General features: G+C 40.1%; 1 long non-coding RNA gene across 1 annotated transcript in view; it reads left to right on the top strand.

The window, feature by feature from the left end:
- The window catches only part of LOC142069852 (uncharacterized), a 220,519-nt gene that overhangs the window by 71,577 nt on the left and 126,965 nt on the right, over window positions 1–21,977 (top strand). The window contains exon 3 of the long non-coding RNA XR_012665820.1: window positions 17,383–17,450. This is a non-coding gene — a long non-coding RNA (uncharacterized LOC142069852). The remainder of the gene's footprint in view (window positions 1–17,382; window positions 17,451–21,977) is intronic.

The following is a 21,977-nucleotide window of genomic DNA, read 5'->3' as shown; positions in this document are numbered from 1 at the left end:
ATTGAAGGAGGGACTTGAGATTACCCAGAGATGAGATGTAGACCCATTCCTGACACTGGCATAGTCCCTCTGCCATGTGGTAGTAGATGTCCAAGCCTGTAGCTTGGCTATCCACTAGAAGAGAAATCCGTGACACAAACTCTTTACTTACACATATACTAGTCCTGACTCAGAGATGCAGGCAATCACCCCTTCCAGGATTCTCAGCCCAATACCAATACCGAGTTTCCGAGGACCAACTCTGCCTCAAGAACTGCCTTGAATCGAAGTCCAAGACAAAGGACAAACTCTCTTGACCTTAGCACGCTTCCCTTTCTCCAGAACTTTATATAACCAAAACCTAACAATATAAGCATTTCTTCCAAGACTAAAAACTTGCTTGCAAACTAAGACTTAAAAGACTATGAGCAACAGCACCATCTGGTGATGCCTGCCATAAGAATAGGTTTCAGAGTAACAGCCGTGTTAGTCTGTATTCGCAAAAAGAAAAGGAGTACTTGTGGCACCTTAGAGACTAACCAATTTATTTGAGAATAAGCTTTCATGAGCTACAGCTCACTTCATTGGATGCATATTGTGGAAACTGCAGAAGACATTATATACACAGAGACCATGAAACAATACCTCCTACCACCCCACTCTCCTGCCGGTAATAGCTTATCTAAAGTGATCACTCTCCTTACAATGTGTATGGTAATCAAGGTGGGCCATTTCCATCACAAATCCAGGTTTTCTCACCCTCCACCCCCCCCCCCCACAAACTCACTCTCCTGCTGGTAATAGCCCATCCAAAGTGACCACTCTCTTTACAATGTGTATGGTAATCAAGGTGGGCCATTTCCAGCACAAATCCAGGTTTTCTCACCCCCCACCCCCATACACACACAAACTCACTCTCCTGCTGGTAATAGTTCATCCAAAGTGACCACTCTCCCTACAATGTGTATGATAATCAAGGTGGGCCATTTCCAGCACAAATCCAAGTTTAACCAGAACGTCGGGGTGGGGGGGGGTTTGTAGGAAAAAACAAGGGGAAATAGGCTACCTTGCATAATGACTTAGCCACTCCCAGTCTCTGTTTAAGCCTAAATTAATAGTATCCAATTTGCAAATGAATTCCAATTCAGCAGTTTCTCGCTGGAGTCTGGATTTGAAGTTTTTTTGTTTTAAGATAGCGACCTTCATGTCTGTAATTGCGTGACCAGAGAGATTGAAGTGTTCTCCGACTGGTTTATGAATGTTATAATTCTTGACATCTGATTTGTGTCCATTTATTCTTTTACATAGAGACTGTCCAGTTTGACCAATGTACATGGCAGAGGGGCATTGCTGGCACATGATGGCATATATCACATTGGTGGATGTGTAGGTGAACGAGCCTCTGATAGTGTGGCTGATGTTATTAGGCCCTGTGATGGTGTCCCCTGAATAGATATGTGGGCATATAGATATGAGAACATAAGAATGTTCTCCTGGTTTTTTTTTTTTCCACTTCAGTCGCAGTGGTGTGATAACAGATTTTGTTCCTGTGTGACTTACATGTAGATACAAAAAGATCTAATGAGCTGACACTTTAAGGTGCAGCTGCCTTGTGGGCGCTCTAGGTGAATGACATACAAAAACTCCTTTTGTAAATCCCAGTGCAGTGTGTGAAGCCAAAATCTGTGGGTGTATGCCCAGAGTTTGGCTTTGCACAGAGCTGGCTTAATTATCTGCATAGGCATGCACATAAACCTTTGGGGGAAAAATGTCATCTTGGGCTTTCAGAAGACATGCACTTTGCTATGTGCAAGATTCTTTAGAAACTCAGGTCTTAATGTAACAATTGTTTCAGTTTTAAGTCAGTCCATTATTGGTTATTTTAATGTGTTTTAATATTGTCTATATCAACAAGATTGTGTCATATATGGGCATGATTAAAAGCCCACTGAAGTTAATGGGATACTTTATCTCATCTATCTATCTGTCCTATCTAGCTTGGTCCACAGCACATTTAGTATATATTTATGTGTATATATATGTAGCCACATATTACCTCCTAGAGCCCCAGTCAAGGAATAGGACCCCCTTGTGTTAGGCTCTGTACAAACATACTCTAAGTTTCTGGCAAATGTGATTTAAAATGGTTGTTAAGGTATATAAAACCCAGAAAAATAGGTTCATAATGTGACCATACAGAAATCCTTTGCAATCATGGTGTCCCTAGACTTGGCTCTAAGTAATGAAGTACAGGTGACATTAAAGGATTAGTTTAAAGTGAAATGCAGCAGAATCTTCTCAAAAGGTGCAGTCAATGACTTAACAATCTTTAGGCATCTCATATGTTACTTAATACTCCTAGATCCCGTTTTAATAAAAGATATCATTCACATCACCTGAGGTCTATAATTTCACAGTGGAGACAAAAAGGGTATCGTTTCATCCATATCTAATGGATAGTTAGGAGCGAATAATTCCATTATTTTCCAAGTGTAACTTTCTAGAACAATTTTTGAAATTCATTTCTCTGAATTTATGAGAAATATAAGCCTTCAATGTATTACAAACAAACAAACAAACCTTTTTCTATTTACATTTAACTTACCCATAATGGCCTCTGCCGGAGATGATGTAAATGGAGCATAGATTTTTCAGGCTTCCCTTAACTGACACTTTCCTATGTTTCACTGATCTTGATCTGAGGTTTAGATGCATGAAATTAGACTTTGGCTTTCAATATTTTCCTGTTACTGTTTTTCCTGAGTGTCTTTCCTGGTTTTTTTTTTTTAAATTATTAATTCCACATGTAGATAATTAATTTGTATTTCTCTTCATTTTAACTTTAGATTTCATAAACTATTCACTTGACTAGCAATTTTGCTTTTAAGAGAAATGTTTTCCCCCAGAATATTGAAAAAAACATTTTTTTCCTGAGGAAGTTACCAATTTGAAGCTTTCTTGGATGAAATCTGGAAATACATTATGAAAGGAAATCTGTATTTCATGGTAATGAAGAGAGAACCTATAAAAATGAAAACACTTCCAGAACAACCACTCACACAGAAACATTACACTTTAGAGTACAATCATTACCTGAGTTTGAACTCCTGATCCTTAAACATGAAGAATACTGTTTGCATGTCTCTGAACAATCATGTTAGACTTAATAGATTTTATCTTTACATACAATCTAACTTGGAGGTTGCTGGCCTTGTTGCATGATGTTCTGCACAGATATCTTCTATATTTAAAATGGGCAAAATTGCTAAGGCCATGAGATCTTTAGAAGTGGGAAGAACTGTTTGAAGTCTTCTCACTCTACATGCACATTTGTATTTTTGAAGATATATTTTCCTGATTACATGACCAACATCAAGGCCCATCTTTCCCTCTGTCGTCAGATGTCTTCAAATGTTTGGCTGCGTGTGTGTTCTTTGTGTGATGTACCAGCTCTGCACAGATAGTTGGCACAGCAGACCTCAATCAAAATGCCCAATGACCACAAGACTTGGTTTAGTAGCGAAGGCACCCAACCAGTTTTATTGTTGACGAAGCACAATAATAGCACCTGGCAGACTTCACGAGGATACTAAGACATCTATACCCGTGAAAATGGACGCAGCTCAGTCACTGGTGGGGAATTTCCACTGCCCCCTAGGCTGGACAAAGGGTAAAGGTGAGGTATTCCAACATTTATAGATTGAGATAAACAATCAAGGATAAACAGCGTACATATCATCATACGGGTTTCATGACATGTTTGTTACCTCCCCCTGTACTTTCCTCCTGATGTTTCAGGCAAAATATTCCTATTTACCGCTTGTCTTTGTACTTTCACTCTTGATGTTTCAGACAAAATATCACTATTCATCACTTTTGTCAAACCATTGTATCATGTGCTCGGTCGGGGTGTTTTTGCGCTGGCCTGCTGCAATGTGTTTATATATTCAGTGTGTTGTAGCAATGCTCGCATACTGGCACCAAGTCTGTGTACCAGACACTGGCTTGTAGGCAAGCGGCTGCTTTGGACAGGGCCTCATATTTTGCTGACTTTGGTTCAGGCCTCAGGCCTTGCAGCAGGCCCCTGCTTCAGGCTCTTTCTTTCTACTACACCCTCCTACTCGTCTTCCAACCACAGATGAGGGACACACTGTCCTTTTGGAACTAGATAGCATCGCAGAGGCCCCTCTCCTGCCCGTTGGCTTGACCACTTGGTAGATGTCTGTCATTATATCATATTCGTTCAACCTCAAAGTGATTTTTTGATAGGAGTTCGTTTCCATTTGGATCATAAACAATATTGGAAGTATTTTGTTCTTGTTTGGTATCGAAGGAAGGATCACACAGGTGCCAAAAACCTCCAACACTCTTTGGGCCAAATTCTGCTGTCCCTCCAGTATAAAGTAGAGACACATTAGGGACACTGTTTGTGGCTTTTTTAAATTACATCAAAGACATTTAGAGCATAGCCAACTAAAGTACTCGTATGGTCCCCACTACCATAGTAGTGCCTCAGTCTTTACCTCTGTGTGACAGAGAAGTGCTATTATCCCCATTTTACAGATGGGTAACTAAGGCCTAGAGGCCCAGATTTTAGGAATTACTCCACTCAGTGTCAGAAAGCCTAATTGACTTAGGGGCCTAAGGACCAGGTTTATAAAGATATTTAGGTGCACAACTACCAATCTGGCCCTAAATCTCATTTTCAGAAGTGACTTACGCACTTAGAAGCCTAAGTCTGATTGAACATCAATGGAAATTAATCTCCTACATGCCTAAGTAATTTCTGAAATAGGTTCCTTTGTTTATTAGACATTACAACACTGAGCAAAATGATGCCTAAATATCTGGACCAGAGAGAGTGACTTACCCAAGTTACATAGGAAATCTGTAGCAGATAGGGAATTGAACCTGTATGTCCTAAGTCAGTGCCTTAAGCCCTGGCCAACTCTTCCTCATACGAATAGGTGTTTGGTTTTTTTTAGTACAATTCTAAATAACTAAAATAAAACTATGCAATTTTTTTTTTAAAAAGCCAGATCATTAACCACTTTTGGAATAATCTTCCAAATCTTATTTTGACACATGTGGCAGGAAAGGACATTAGTGAATGTTGAGACTCAGAAAATAATTTGTATGCTATCTTTTACTCTCCAGTTCAAAAACTTATTATTAAAAAAATATTCTTCAGCACCCTTCAATTTAAAAACTGTTGATACGAGAAAAGTGTTCTAGTAACTTGACCTGGGGCTCTGATGGTGTGGTCGCCCTCAGTTGCATACAAAAAGTCAAGAATTAGCTGAAAATTCCCTCTACCTGTCACCCTTGATGGTAGGTATAAGGGACTTGGTCTAACCTGAGATCATCTTACGTATGTCACATAGGATGCATTGTGCAGTTTCATAGACAGACGACGCCAAAGCAACACACCCTGACAGACCGATAATGGCCTCTCATATAGCAACCCCCCCTCAGAAAAAAGCTTAAAAGCTTTTCTCCCTCTTGTCTCTTCCTGTCACTGAGGCATTTTCCGAAAAACAATTCCTGACCAGTAATTTTTTGTCAGCAAGTTTAATAGAAAGGAGTTAGTGTATCAAAAAAATTGATGACAGAAATGCAACTTTCCCCTCCAGCTCTAATACGTGACTCATTAGATACGGCGCTCTTATCAGGGTGTCTATTTCAATTAGTCTTCTTCCTAAAGGAACTCATATCTTAATTTGTTTAGTTTTTTTTCCCTCTTTCCATTAATAATCTCCTACGGACACCAAAGTGGAGGCTGGTTTGTGTTAAAATGGCTTGCATAGATTGAGCCTTCCCATTATCATAGCGTTGTGACTCCAGGTTTTCTGATCACTTTCACAGGCTGATAATTGGTTGCTGCCTCAAGGCACATATTTTTTGGCTGTAACAAAAAAGAGGGGTATAGAGTTGCCAGAATCATGGTGACACATTACTGAGAAAAATGTGAACATGACTTTCTAGCAACAATGAAAACTAAAAGGAGAAGAGCGAGATAAAAGACATGGTGATATTTCGGTGGCATGCTCCACTGCAAGACTGATTGGATTCTGTGTTACTTCATAGGACAAAATTCAGATCCTAAGTAGAAATTAGAAACGGACTTTTTCCAACTATTTTCACAGTGCCAGAATGATAACAGATAGCATCATATTGCCACAAACTGAAAGGAAGGCCTTTTTATTACTGTTTTTGTTAAGCATATTTAGTCTTGGATATGAAGCTGCATAAAATGTTGCATCCAGAATGTGGAAAAAGATATATGCATCTGCTAATCTGAGGTCAGTTTCTGCCACTCTTGTTCTGAGTAGTATGTGATCCAAGAAGAGATCCAGCTGGGCCATATTGTGCAGCTATTCACTCTGGTGGTCGGTTACTCACATGAGTAGTTCCATTAAAGGCAAAGGGAATAACTGAGTGAGTAAAAACTCCCTGGTGTAAGTAAAGGCTCTGTCCTCTAGCCCACTGAAATCAGCCGGATTAGTCACAGAATAAGGTACTATTCAGTAGGGAGACAACATAAAGAAAAAAGTCTGTGTTACTGCATATAATTAAGCTAGGCACAAAAGAACCTCGGACCAGTTTCACTGAAAAACTATAATTTTAACAACATTTGGTTGTCACACAGGAGTAAAAAAGATGAGTTTTTTTGTTACATGCAGTTATTGCACACTGTCCTGTAATGAAGCCAAGTCCTGGATGGTGAACGCTGTGTGTGAGAGAAAATCATTTCCTGTGCTGTTTTGGCAGAAATAAAGATTTGTTTTGATAGATTAGAAGTGATGTATGGTAAATTAAGTAATCTAAGGGTGACCTACATCTCAAACATCTGGAGAGTTGCCTGCCCCAGTGATACTTTCAAGCTTTATTCAGAAATGCATATTCTCTCCATCATTATCACCAACATTCAGAACTTTATTTTCTGATTTAGGTATAACATCATCAATCTGAATTATGTTAATGGTACATGAAACTTAAATGATAAAATAACTTCAGGTGGCTTTTTTAACTTTTTTTTTTAAAACTTGCCTTTTTGAGCCTTCCTTGCTCCCTTTTTTCATGCTGTTAACGTGGCCTTTTTTCCCTGCCAGGGGTAGTAATTCATTTAATTTGGAAGGCTGTGTTGTGTAGTTGCAGGAGTATGGAGACTAGGACTTCTCACTCTGAGACATTGGGCAAGTCTCTTAACATGTGGGAAGGTAATTGGAGGCAAGAGAAATAAAGTGACTTGCCCATTGAACCAGGCTGACACTCAAATCTTACTTCTTCTATTAAACATGTTATAAATTTGCAAGACCCCAAACAAACAAATGCTCTGTAATTGAAGAGCATTACTCATTTCACTTTTTTTAAAAGACAACAATAAGAAAATTGGCCCTCCTTCCCTTCCCCCATTCCTGAGAAAAGAGCCACTCAGATTATCAGCCATATTTACCAAGAAATTTTAGAAAATTATCATACAAGGTGTATGATGGTATTTGAATGGAGTTGTATCCACCCACCATGGAGATCAATGTATTTAAGAAATAATAATTAATAACAAACAGCAATTTCAAACTCTTCTAAATATATGTGGTGCTGTAGCCATATTGGTCCTAGGATATTAGAGAGATAATGTGGGTGAGGTACTATCTTTTATTGGACCAATCTCTGTTGGTGAAAGACGAGCTTTCAAAGAAGAATTCTGTGTATTTCAGAAGTTTGTCTTTCACCCACAGAAGTTGGTCCAATTAAAAGATATCACCTGCCTCACCTTGTCTCTCCTCTAAACATATCTATTTTCCTTCCATTCCGTTCCTTTTTCTTCTTTTTTGTTTCTTTGCTGTTTTGGAGATAATGCACATTGGATCCATCTTGTTTTCCTCAGTGCTTTGGTTTAGGATTCAAAACTATTTATATTGTTTGACAGCAATTTTTATAGCTATGTCAGAATGAATCACCATCCATTAATGTGAAAACTGACTTTGTCTGTAACAAGAATTTGATTTTTAGAAACATGAAATATGTATATATGTTCCTCAGAATCACACCAGACGGAGAGTTTTATTGATGTTGGTGTTAAAGTAGAACAATATACACAGAGCCAGAAGCCAGTTATTCTCCTATCTCAAAATATAGGTAGAGGGCACCAATTATGCTGCTTTTACAGACACTGAATAATATTTTACTCCACAGATGTTTCCCCATGACTTCAGTGGGACTGCTTGCAAAGTGACAGATTGTGTAGTTGTGCTACTTACTACAGGAGCAGACCCTAAGCTGACCTGTGCAACAGAGTCACAATTAGGTCCCTTGTTACACCTTGCTCTATGGTGGAGAGGATAAGTAATCTGTGCCAAGTCTTTCTTGGTGTTGCTTACTTCTACTTCCATGCCAGCTCAGCAGGATAGTATGTTGTGGGTTTGGAACCAAGGCTCCACCCATTCCTCACACCTGTCCATCCACCTCTAGGGAAGGGAGAAATAGCAGTTCCTTGGCAACTGGTTTCCCCTCAGCATTGTGACCCGCAATGCAGGTAGCCACACAAAGCAGTAACATGTTGCTCTATTTCCCTCAGGTCCGCTCACTGTAAGACTCAGGGTAAAATACTACTCAAAAGGCATCAGTGTGGCAGAATTGAGTCCTTAGCAGAGCTGTGTCCCACCTCAAATAAGGATGAAAGGCTGAAATCTCACAAATATTTGTGAACTGAAAATGACATTTCCCCCCATTTTGGGCCAATAAAAATGCTTCCTTTTGATAATTCTGAACGGCTTTGTTTTGATGTTGACCATTTTCAGTCTAGTTAACTTAAATTTTGAAACAAATAGTTGTTTTGACCCAGAAACCAAAATTTTTCATTTAGAAAATGTTGAAATGATACATTGACAATTTGAAAGCCTTTTCACCCACCATTTTTTCAGAGTCAGGAAATGTGTCATACTCAACCCTGTTTCACAGACATTTTAGATTTTGACAAATTGGCGTTTTTCAACAAAAGCTATTTATCCAAAAAAAAAAAAAATCCCAGACAGTGCTAGTCCTTAGACTACATCTGCCTCCTGAGCAGAAACCTTGTGGCTGTGTTTACAATAGGCTCCTTAATGCACCCATAGGTTAGTCTGGCCATTTACATTTAGGACTAGATTGTAACTTTAGGCAGAGCCCCAAGCAAGGGGTGGTACATAAAATGCACCATCCCAGATGTATCTACAAGAGGCATTGTAGTGACTCAAAGGCTCACCTCTGAACCTCAATTTCTCCCCACCTTCCTCCTTGCTCTTAGGGGGAGTAATATCTACTGCTAACCTATACCAGCAGCAAATTATTACACCACCTGTTCCAGCTCAACTGCATTGATCAATGAATGTGAGGCTGAAGCCAATTCTTGGCCCTATCCCATTCCAGTATTTTAATTATGACACCATACTGCTTTGCAATAACTTTCCATCAAGATTTACATGCCTTAGTCATTTTTGGGACAAAATTTCCAGGATACAAAATGAAAGTATTTGTGATACATGAGGTAACATTTTGATTTTTCTTGTGTCCCAACAATGCTGTCTACAGACAAGGATTATAAAGATGGACAGTCATGATAACTGAGCTCCTTATTTAATATGATTTTGCAGAAATCCAGTGGCCCATTTTAGATGTTGATGGACTTTCCTATTCAAAACAGCTACCTTAGGTTATGCTAAATAAATCCTTTAAATGATTTATAAATATTTTCAGATAATTGGCTAAATCCTTTTTGCTTTACACATATTGACTTCATTGTTAGTAAGGCAAGCAGGATTTGACGCTTCATGCAACTTTGGGATTCATGTCATTTTTACAGATTTACCCCAATGCCTGCCTTCAAAAATATGCTATAAACCTTTAGCAAGAATGTTAGTTTATATTATTAATTGAATTTAGAAGAACAATTTTTTTTAAAAACAACAACTTTATCAATACACCAGATATAGTGGGAGAGATACAATTCATTACAGGGTTGATATGCATAGTGACCATCTCCCTAACCACAGCAATGAAAAAGTTTGAGTTGAAGATGTCACCCATTAAAAAAAAACAGCAACAAAAAAAAAAAACAATTATGAGGCACATTTTCCTAGATGGACTCTGTTTTATAGATTGGATCATAAAATGTCTCAATTTAGGATATTCCCCTATAGATACGGAGACCATCTGTGTGAAAAAAAGTGTTTGGTCTGTCCCCAAACTGTTTAAAGATATTAAGTAGTTTGGGCGTGCCAGTATGTTATTCTCCTCTCCGTAGACCTAGAAACATGTAAAGGAAGAGCAGCAAACATGAATCAGCCTCTGGCAACTGTGGAAAAGGAGATGAAGTAATATTGTTACAGTTACTAGGGGACCTTTGAAGTGAGAGCAGTGCTTGTGATTGGATAGCTTAGTGGTTAGAGGGATTGAGTCACCCCTTCCAGTTGCGTGTGGAACCAAGGCTTTAAAAAGCATGTACGCTTCCAGTGGCTGGTGAGATGAAGGCAGCTGGGAGACTTCAGACACCTGATTTAGCCAGTGGAGGGAGGCAAAGCTGCGTGTTGTTTTTTGTTTTCTTAACTTGCTGGTACTTTATAATGAAGATCCCTCCATGGGAGGAAATTGACACATTGCCAACACCACTGTTAGCTCTTTCTTTGCCTGAACTTGTGGGGGGCTCCTGCCAGACAAGCATCCTGACCCTGAAGGCTTCCACCCAGCACCTAGCCTTGACTTCCTGGGAACCCAGACTGCATATTCCCACTAATGAAAGCCAGGCAGGGGGAACCACCAGGTGTGAGAGGTGGCTGTTGATGGAGTCTTACGGAAGCAGGTAAGACAGCACTAGGAGGAGATGGCTCATCTGCATAGCATCTGGGAGCACAAGGATTTAATTGACAACATGGAAATATCTGGGCTGGAGGGTGCTAACTGACTACATATTATTACCACAGTACCAGAGGAGGAAGAAGAACTGGATGCTCTGTGGGGAGAAGACTGGCTACTGGCCACCTTGGGCATTAGGTGGCACTCTTTCCTCCACTCGGGTCTCTTGTCCATCAGAAGAACAAATATGCCGTACTGGCAACAGAAGGAGAGGAGCAGACCCCAATGGTTGAGGAGGAGCCATTTGGCCCCAAGGCTGCGAGGCTCCCGGACACTGCACCTGAGAGGAAGAGATGTAGAGAGTGAGTGGTCACAGATTCCCTTCTGAGGGGAATGGAAGCATCAATTGCTGACCTGACATGATGTCCCAGGAGGTGTGCTGCCTGCCTAAATCCTGTGTTCAAGATATTACAGAAAGGTTGTTGAGGCTCCCCTGACCCTTTGATTATTACCCCATGTTGCTCATCTTCGTGGGTACTAATCATACTGCCAGGTCTGCCCCTGAGCAGCTCAACAGTGACTACAGGGCTCTGGAAACTAGGATGAAGGGGTAAGGGGTGCAGGCAGGGATACACACCTCATCCAACCTCCCCATGGAGGGTAAGGGCCCAGGCAGGGATACACACCTCCTGCCAATGAATGCATGGCTTTGCAAATGATGTCAACAGGAGGACTTCAGCTTTCTTGACCATGGGATTCTCTTTCTGGGAAGAAGGTCTGCATGAAGAGATGAGGTCCATTTGACCAAGAAGGGGAAGATCAACTTTATGCACTGATTCCCCAACCTAGTTAGGAGGGCTTTAAACTAGGTTCAAATGGAACAAGTGACAAAAGCCCACAGGTAATTATGTAAAAATGGTGACCTTAACAGAGAGTTAGATATTGGGTGGGGAAATGGTAAATTACAATAGGGTCATACTAACAACAAGATGGAAATCGGTGCGGGAATCTGCTTAACATTTTAGATGTCTATACACAAATGCAAGGAGTAAGGGGAATAAACAGGAAGAACTGGAGGTATTAGTAATAAACTAAATTATGACTTAATCAACATCACAGGGAATTGGTGGAATAAGTCTCATGACTGGAATATTGGTATGAGGGGTATAGATTGTTCAAGAAGGATGGGCAAGGTAAAAGGGGAAGAGATGTTGCATTATACATCAAGAATGTATAATGCAAGTTGATTTGAGTTCCAGAAAGAGGTTGGAAGCAGTCCTGCTGAGAGTCGCTGGGTAAAGATAAAAGAGATAAAAATAGAGCTGATGTCATGGTAGGGATCTACTATAGACAACCAAATGAAGAAGAGGAGGTTGAGGCATTTCTAGAATAAATAATAGATATATCCAAAACATGAGACCTGGTAGTAATGCAGGACTTTAAATACCCTGACATCTGTTATAAATGTACTATGGCAAAACAAAAATTTCCAACAAATTCTTGGAATGTATTGGGAACAACTTTTTGTTCCAAAAAGTGGAGGAAGTAACCAGGGGACAGCCATTTTTTACTTTATTCTGACCAACAGGGAGGAATTTGTAGCGAATCTGAAGGTGGAAGGCAATTTGGATAAAAGATTTCAAGTCTAAGGAGAGGGAGGAGTCAGAACAGCAGAATAAAGACAATGGACTTTAAAACAGGACACTTTCACAAAGTCAGAGAACTGGTAGGCAAGGCCCTATTGGCAGGGCGCGGGCGGGGGGAACTAAGGGGAAAAGGAGTTCAGGAGAATCATTAGAAATTACCTTTGATAACTCCTGGAGGATGGATGAGATCTCAGAAGACTTGGAAAGAGTAAATACAGTACCTCTCTTTACAAAGAGGACCAAAAAGGACTCAGGGATTTATAAACCATTCAGCCTAACTTTGATACACAGAAAGACATTGGAACAAATTATTAAACAATGAATTTGTAAGCATCTGGAGGGAAATAGTGTTGTAAGGAATAGCCAGCAGGATTTTTTCAAGAAGAAATCATACCAAACCAACTAATTTCTTTCTTGACATGGGTTACTGGCCTCATGGATGTGTGTGTGGGGAGGGGGCGGGGAGCAGTAGATGTGATATATTTTGATTCTTATAAGCAAACTAGGGAGATGTGGTCTAGATGGAATTACTATAACATGGGTGCACAATTGATTGAAAAACCATACTCCAAGAGTTGTTGTCAATGTTTTGCTGTCAAACTGAGAGGGAGTATCTAGTGGGGACATGCAAGGGTCAGTCCTGGGCCTGGTACTATTCAATATTTTCATTAATGACTTCGACAACTGAGTGGAGAGTATGCTTATAACATTTGTAGATTACACCAAGATGGGAGGGGTTGCAAACAATTTGGAGGACAGGACTAGAATTCAAAATGACCTTGACAGATTGGAGAAATGGTCTGACTTCAACAAGATGAAATTCAATAAAGATAAGTGCAAAGTCCTTACTTAGGAAGAAAAAATCCAATGTTCAAGTAGAAAATGGGAATAATTGGCTAGGTGGTAATACTGCAGAAAAGGATCTGGGGATTATAGTGCATCACAAATTGAATATGAGCCAACAATGTGACACAGTTGAGAAAAAGACTAATATAATTCTGGAGTATATTATCATATGTAAGGCATGGGAGGTAATTGTCCGACTAGACTTGGCACTGGTGAGGCCTCAGATGGATTCCTGTGCCCAATTGAGTTCTACACTTTAGAAAGGATGTGGACAAATTTGAGAGAGTCCAGAGGAGAGCAACAAAAATGATAAAAAGTTTAGAAAGCCTGACCTAGGAGGAAAGGGTTAGGGTTAGGACATACAATGGGACACTGGTCTGCTTCTGGTACACTACTGTGAACAGTCATGCATTGTTCTGTATTTTTCTTTTTTTCAGGTTGATGTGGCAGAAATGCAATACCAGCATTTCATAAGATCACTGGGTGAAGTAGAGTAGTAGATGATATTACCATATGGAGGTGCTGATGGTTATTCTAGGAATTAGGAAGATAGCCATTCAAATGGGTTTAGACTTTGTATTAATTCTTAAATAGGTGCCATTCTTGTTAGTTGACTTCCCACTGCAATAAATCTTAGAGAATCCAGAACCCTGTCTTCTGCAAACACAAACAGTCACAAAATAAATAAACGAATAACAAAGGCTGATGTTTTAAGGATAACTTGGTGGCTAAATTAAAGTAGACTTTTCATGCCATCCTAAGTGTTGTCAGATTTTCAACTAAATGCTGAGATCAGGCCTGAAACACTTAGGCTAAAACCACATAAGCCATGTCTGAGAGATTACACTATTTGGTAGATGTACTGCGTGAGAAGAGCACTTATATGATACTTGAAGAAGACAATGTAAAATAGGAAGGCACTAATAGAAGTGTTTATCTCTTTCCAACAAAGTACGTTAGGCATCCTGATTGTAAGCACATATTATCCAGATAGTATTGTATCATACATAAAAGAGGCTTATGTTATTCAACAAAAGACTTTTCCCTCTGGGCTATTTTGTGAAGAGAGGCTTCTGTAGACATATGTTCGTTAACTTTTTCAGCCTTCCAAAACTTATATATATATACACACACACACACACACATTCCCAGTAATTTATTATTCAATTTTTTAAAAAATTTCTACTGCATTCAGGTGTCATTAGAGAGATAAAGAACATTTTACATAACATGGACTAGTATTCATATTATAGTCATTAGAATTTTTTTTATTTTATGATTTCATTTTTTGTATAATAATGCTTAGTTCCTTATATAGTTCTCAGATTTCAGAACATTTCAGGGAGAGACAAAGTATCATTGTCTCTGTTTCACAGATAAGGCAAGTGAATGGAAGTAGGGCTTGACAGAAAACAAGAATTCCATTTTGCAAAAAATGTCCAGCTTCTGAAATTTGTTTTTGTTCTGCATGCCACCTTTTGATTTTTTGTGTGTGTGAATAAATAATTAGAGAGAGCTCCCCACCCCAGAATAGCCAATGTCCCATTGATTATGGCACTCACCCAAGGTGTAGAGATCTGAGTCAAGTCTGTGCTATGAAACAGGCAGGGAATTGAACCTGGATCACCCACATCCCAGCTGAGTGCCCTGCCCTGCCCTCTAGTTTTGACCAGAAATTCCATGCTACAACTGAAAAACCTGGTACATTGCCGCAAAAAGTTTTTGTTTGGCAAACTGATACTTTCTGACAAAAAAAAAAAAAAAGAAAGAATAAAAAATTATTCCTGATCAGATCTAAAAGGATGTGACATGCACATACTCGCACATCAAGCTCCTAGCAAAGATGAGATTTGAATTCAGATCCATTGCCTTCCAGTTCTGTTGACCTATCCAGCTGAGTACTCTGCCTTTTTTGTAGTATAACACTGTACACATGTATGGAACTTTAGAGAGATTAGGAAAACAATCTCTGCCCTGAGGTATTTATAATTGAAGTGCCAGGTCATGCCTGTTTGACACAGCCCAGAGCAAGGGATGGTGAAGCCACACTGCCTGAGGGACGGCATAAAGTAAAATGACTCTCTCAAGCTCAAAGAAAGCACAGCCATTAGAGCGTTCTTTTCTGTTTTCACTCTGCTCTCCCCTGACTCCACAGTACTGGGACCATAGCTCCTTCTCCTCCACACTCCCTTTGGACACCCTGTGACCTGAAGGAGTAGGAACAGAGTATTCGCTGATCCACCCTGAGTATAGGAATTGCAATTGGGAGTGGGAGGGAAGTGGGAGGGAAGGCTCTTTAAGGCACCTCCAAAAGGTCCAGAAACAATCTGATCCTAAGTAAGTTACAACATAATTTAATACTAGGAAAGGCAGGAGGAAAATAGGTTTACATAAAATAAGATTATGGCAAAGGTATCACACCAAATTGTGTTGGTTCCTTATAGTATTTCATTAGAGCTTTTAACTCTGTGTGTGTTTGTAAAAGCTCCAGTAAAAGAAGATTAAGGTTGCAAAGTGAAGCACTCAAAGGTTAAGTTAACTTTTACCAGCACTAATAGACATGACTGTAAAATGAAGAGAGTGATACTTGTCAGATTCCTAAAGTAGGCATATGAAGCTCTATTCAGTTAAGGCAGGGGTGAGGAACCTTTTTTCTATCAAGGGCTATTGATGCACAGAAAAAATAAGTCACTGGTCATACACAGCCCCGCAGGGGAGTGTGGAAGCTCGGGGCTTCCCGCCTGTGGCAGGACAAGCCATGCTCGTGGCTCCAGCCCTGCGCAGAGGGGGAGGGTGGAGGCTCGGGGCTTCAGAGTTGCCAACTTACTGTCTGCACAAAACCAAACAAAACCCTGCCTCTTCCCTGAGGCCCCGCCCCACACTCACTCCAGCCCCCCTCCCTCAGTCATTCTCTCTCCCCCACCTTCATTCACTTTCACTGGGCTGAGCAGGGGGTTGGAGTGTGGGAGGGTGTGAGGGCTCCACATGGGGGTGCGCGCTCTGAGATGGGGCCAGAAATGAGGGGTTCAGGATGCGGGAGGGGGTTCGGGCTCTGGGGCAGGGCTTGGGATGAGGAGTTTGGGATGCAGAAGGGGGCTTCAGGCTGCGGCAGGGTGTTGGGATACAGGAGGGGGTTCAGGGCTGGGGCACAGAGTTGGGGTGCAGGAGAGTTTTGGGGTGCAAGCGCTGTCCAGGTGGCGCTTATTTCAGCTGGCTCCCGTTCACCAGCAAAGCAGGGCTAAGGCAGGCTCCCTGCCTGCCCTGTCTCTGCGCTGATCCCAGAAGTGACCAGTATGTCTGGCCCCTAGGCAGAGGCGCGGCCAGGCAGGTCTGCACAATACACGCTGCCCGTGGCCAATGGGAACTGCAGAGCTGGTGCTGGGGGCAGCACATGGAGCTTCCCTGATTACCCCTGTGCCTAGGGGCTACAGGGACATGCTGGCCACTTCCGGGAGCTGTGCAGAGCCAGGGCAGGCAGGGAGCCTGCCTTAGCCCTTCTGTGCTGTCTATCGGTCTTTTAATGGCCAGGTCAGCAGTGCTAACCAGAACTTCCAGGGTCCCTTTTCGACTGGGCATTCTGGTAAAAAAACAGACATCTGGCAACCCCTGCAACCCCAGTGGAGGGATGTGGAGGATCGGGGATTTCCCCCGCAGCAGGACGAGTAGGCACTTGAGGCTCCAGCCTTGTGGGGTTGGGTGGGGGAGGGATGTGCTGAGGCTCAGGGCTTCTGGCTATGAAGCATTTCAGGGAGGCAGAAACCAAGCATAGAAAATTTCACCTCAAACAGTTACAGTTTAGCATAATTATAAAAGCAAGGGCTTATATGGGAAAGTAGGACAACTTTAACTTTGAGCATCACTACCAGCTTTACCTATAATATTTCATCGTTGCTGAATTGGTACTAATATTACCGATGGGTTTGAAGATTGAGGATATTAGTGGTAGTAAACATAACACCAAAGTAGCCCCTTCCAAACAAGCCTCTTTTTCAGTGACTTTCTAGTCTAGTGCAGGGTTGCCCTTTTATGAGAAACTTTTTCCCAGTCTGCTTTTCTGGCACTGTCCCTTTATATTCAACAGAGTCAAGCAGCTTCAGACCTGAAGTGGCCATTTGTAACAGATACCTGCAGATGTCTGTCTTCTAGCTGGTAAGTACCTGCTATCTTTCCCCTTTCTCATAGAGTCATGGGGATAAGCTGATTTTGAAGAAGGAGAGGGGTTGAATCAATGAGAAATGTGATGTTAGTGCTTTCTTTCAATAAAGCAAAAAGTAACAAGTGATTTAGAAGAGAATGGGAACTCTCTTTGCTAGATATTTACCACTTCAGCTTTACAAGTACCCTTCTTAAACACAAACTTTTTCTGCACGTTTGTCTCTCTTTTATGGTTATATCTACACCTAGCAACAATTTTATTATAGTGGTGTCTTCCCATGTATTGTGTGTGAAAATAAACTGAAGCAAATAGACCTATTCATCCATATAAATATACTAGTGATATATTCTGTCACAGATTTTTCTCATATTTTTGAAGTTTAATTTATCATTATTCAATGTGAAGTATCCTTCTTGAACAAAACTTAGCATTTCAAAGCATTCTCCATTTATTTTTAATTTTATGCAATGCAGTACACATATAAGCTGGAGACAGCACTCTGTTGGTTCTGTGTATCAGTCCAGCCAAGGCAACAAGGAGCACAACTCCCTTGAAATTGGAGTTGGCCCTACCAAATGTCAGCAGCTCTGGGTCCTGGTTCAATGGGAAGATCATTCTGCCTCTCCTCAGACTCAGGGGCATAGCACAGAGACTCCTCAGTCTCTGTGCTATGCCCCTTCACTTTCCCAAACAAGAATGGGGGTTACTCACAGTTCCTTCACTGCAGGCCCACTCAGTCAGCTCTAGGTACAGCAGTAGTCTCTGCCCTGGCTCCAGTGAAGCCACCAACCATCTCCAAAGCTTCTGGCTTGATCAAAACCCTAGCAGGCTCTCAGCAGAAGATAGCAGTAACTCCTGGTGTTGACAGACCTCCTCACCAGCCATCTTGCTGCTCTCCTAAAATGTAGGCCGCCACCTGCACTCCCTAGGAGAGGAAGTCTCTCACTCTTTCCCCAAGGCATCTTGGGAGTTGTGGTCTCTAAGGCTGGATTGCAGAACACAGGATCTTCCCAACTGGATCACTGCCAGTTAAGTTCAGAGGCCCCATTAGTAAGGGTGCCTACACTTAAAACGTCTGTGAATCCTGAACATTTCTTGAATTTTGTGCAAGAATTATCATTTATCTGAAAAATTATAGCAGTAATGCATGATTCATTGTTTGCTTATTGTTTATTAATCACCATTCTCCTATTTAAAAAGTTTGTCATCCAATCAGAGAGCAGAATCACTTATTTATAGTGAAAGTGGAGAGTTTGTTGTTCACTATTCACATGAACTATTTCCCCAAAAATCCCAGAAGCTGAAATTTGCTCATATAAACTATTTGGTTGAAAACTTACAAAAAAACATTATACAGTCACAGAATTTGGTATCAGTTTGAGAATATTATCCAAATATATAAAAAAAATAAGTTAAATGTAGGGCAAATATTATGTGTAATAAATAATTTGTCTCTGCTGTTGTCAAGAAATATAGAAGTTTCATTCGCTCTGATGTTGGTACAATATCATTAACAAAAAGAAAGAATTCTTTGTTTGTTATCCTAGAATTCATGGAAATTAAGAGATGAAAAGACTTAGCAGGCCCATCCACCAGTGAGTGCACGATTATTCCCTGCAACCTATTTTCTAGCTAATACTTTGCCCATTCAAATTTTAATGTTTCAAGCAGTGTTTATAACACTGTTAGCAGAACATTCCACAGCCTCAGTGTGAAGAAGCTTTTCCTGATATTAATCTTAATTTTCCTTTTAATTTCATTACTTACCTCTTCCTTATACTCCTTGACCCATGTTAAATAGCTCCTCTTCATTGCTGGAATTTCTGTCCTCCACATATATGTGAAAAATTATCATGCACCACCCCTCACCAGTCCTTTAATCACTGTTTCACAAAGTGGATTTTTTAGTATGTGTATAAGTCAAACCGAGAGAAAAAACGCCCGGCGCTGAATCTCAAGATGACTCAGGCTCACAGAGCACAGCCTGTGGGGATAAAAATTGCAGTGGAAATGTTAGAGCTCAGGCTGGAGCTTGGGCTCTGAAATCTACCCCATTCACATGGTTTTAGAACCCAAGCTCCACCCCTACCCCGAACATCTACACTGCAGTTGTTAGCCCCTCTGAGCCCAAGTCAGCTGACCCAGATCAGCCATGGCAGTGCCATCGGTCTTTTATTGCAGTGTAGATGTACCCCTTCCTGTTGTGTTTTTTTTTAAATTGTTTAACAAAGTGAACTAAATAGAGAAGTGCTGGGTGGCAGGTTTATAGGTGGTATAATAGAGTGTGCAGGAGCTTTTAAGGCAGGTTAGAGCTGGTCAGGAACTTTAATTTCTGTCCTGTGGGAAATTTTGCATTTCCAAAAAAAGTAATGGATTAGGAAAAAAATCAGAAATGTAATTTTTCCTGTAAAATGGAAATTAAAAAAAAGAGCTGTTGATTAATCGCAGTTAACTCACTCGATTAACTCAAAAATAATTGTGATTAAAAAAATAACCACAATTAATCGCCGTTTTAATCACACAGTTAAACAACAGAACACCAATTGAAATTTACTAAACATTTTGGATGTTTTTCTAAATTTTCATACATATTGTATTCTGTGTTGTAATTGAAATCAAAGTGTGTATTATTTTTTTATTACAAATATTTTCACTGTAAAAATGATAAAATAAATAGTATTTTTCAATTCACCATGTAGAAGTACTGTATTGCAATCTCTTTGTCATGAAAGTGCAACTTACTAATGTAGACTTTTTTTGTTACATAACTCCACTCAAAAACAAAATAATGTAAAACTTCAGAGCTTACAAGTCCATTCAGTCCTATTTCTTGGTCAACCAATCGCTAAGACAAACAAGTTTGTTTACATTTACAGGAGATAATGCTGCCCTCTTCTTATTTACAATGTCACTAGAAAGTGAGAATAGGCATATGCATGGCACTTTTGTAACCGGCATTGCATTGCATTACACGCCAGATATGCTAAACATTCTAATGTCCCTTCATGCTTCAATCATTCCAGAGGACATGTTTCCATGCTGATGACGCTCATTAAAAAAAAATGCATTAATTAAATTTGTGACTGAACTCCTTAGGGGTGAATTGTATGTTCCCTGCTCTGTTTTACCTGCATTCTGCCATACATGTTATAGCAGTCTCAGAAGATGGCCCAGAACATGTTCATTTTAAGAACACTTTCACTGAAGATTTCACAAAATGCAAAGAAGGTACCAATGTGAGATTTCTAAAGATAGCTACAGCACTTGATCCAAGATTTAAGAATCTAAAGTGCCTTCCAAAATCTGAGAGGGACGAGGTGTGGGGCATGCTTTCCAAAGTCTTAAAAGAGCAACACTCCAATTCAGAAACTACAGAACCTGAACCACCAAAAAAGAAAATCAACCTTCTGCTGGTGGCATCTGACTCAGATCATGAAAATGAGCATGCGTCTGTCAGCACTGCTTTGGATTGTTATCGAGCAGAGCCCATCATCAGCATAGATGCATATGCCCTGGAATGGTGGCTGAAGCATGAAGGGACATATGAATCTGTAGTGCATTGGCATGTAAATATCTTGCAACGCCAGCTACAACAGTGCCATGTGAATGCCTGTTCTCACTTTCATGTGACACTGTAAAAAGAAGCAGGCAGCATTATCTGCTGAAAATGTAAACCAACTTGTTTGTCTGAGCGATTGGCTGAACAAGAAGTAGGACTGAGTGGACTTGCAGGCTCTAAAATTTTACATTGTTTTATTTTTGAATGCTGGTTTTTTGTACGTAATTCTACATTTGTAAGTTCAACTTTCATGATAAAGAGATTGCACTACAGTACTTGTATTAGGTGAATTGAAAAATACAATTTATTTTGGTTTTTTTTACAGAGCAAATACGTGTAATCAGAAATAAATATAAATTGAGCACTGTACACTTTGTGTTCTGTGTTGTAATTGAAATCAATATATTTGAAAATGTAGAAAACATCCAAAATATTTATATAAATGCTATTCAGAGAGCACTGGGAGCTTATATACATGCATGTAAATATATGCATGTATATAAGACTATGCATAACCAGCAAGTTTTCCGTTGGGAGGTGAGAGGTGTCAGAGATTTAAAGGGACAGTGCTTAAGATATTAGATATGGGTGGGAAGAGGGGAGGAATTTCTGTTTGTTTTTTACAGTTTGAATCACCTATATTTCACAGATTTGATGCCACCAAAAAATATAGTAAAATATAATGATCTGATTACGCCAATTTGCTAGCTGGTAAGAAGTGTGTAGCCTTATCTGTGACATGTACATTGAATGGAGCCTTAGCAGGCTCCATTCAATGTACATTTCATGGGGTATTGCCATAATATACACAAGCATATTATTAATTATAATCATATAAGAATTCAGTATCGTGTTATATCAGATTTATTGCATCTCATTACCTTGCATCTCATTACCTTGCATTACTCATTATCTCAATACAATAACTGAGCAACACATTAGCTGATAATTATCAAATTAT

This window comes from Caretta caretta, chromosome 1 (genome assembly GCF_965140235.1).
Source record: "Caretta caretta isolate rCarCar2 chromosome 1, rCarCar1.hap1, whole genome shotgun sequence".
Lineage (NCBI taxonomy): Eukaryota > Metazoa > Chordata > Testudines > Cheloniidae > Caretta > Caretta caretta.
This window is presented reverse-complemented; position numbering and strand designations above follow the sequence as displayed.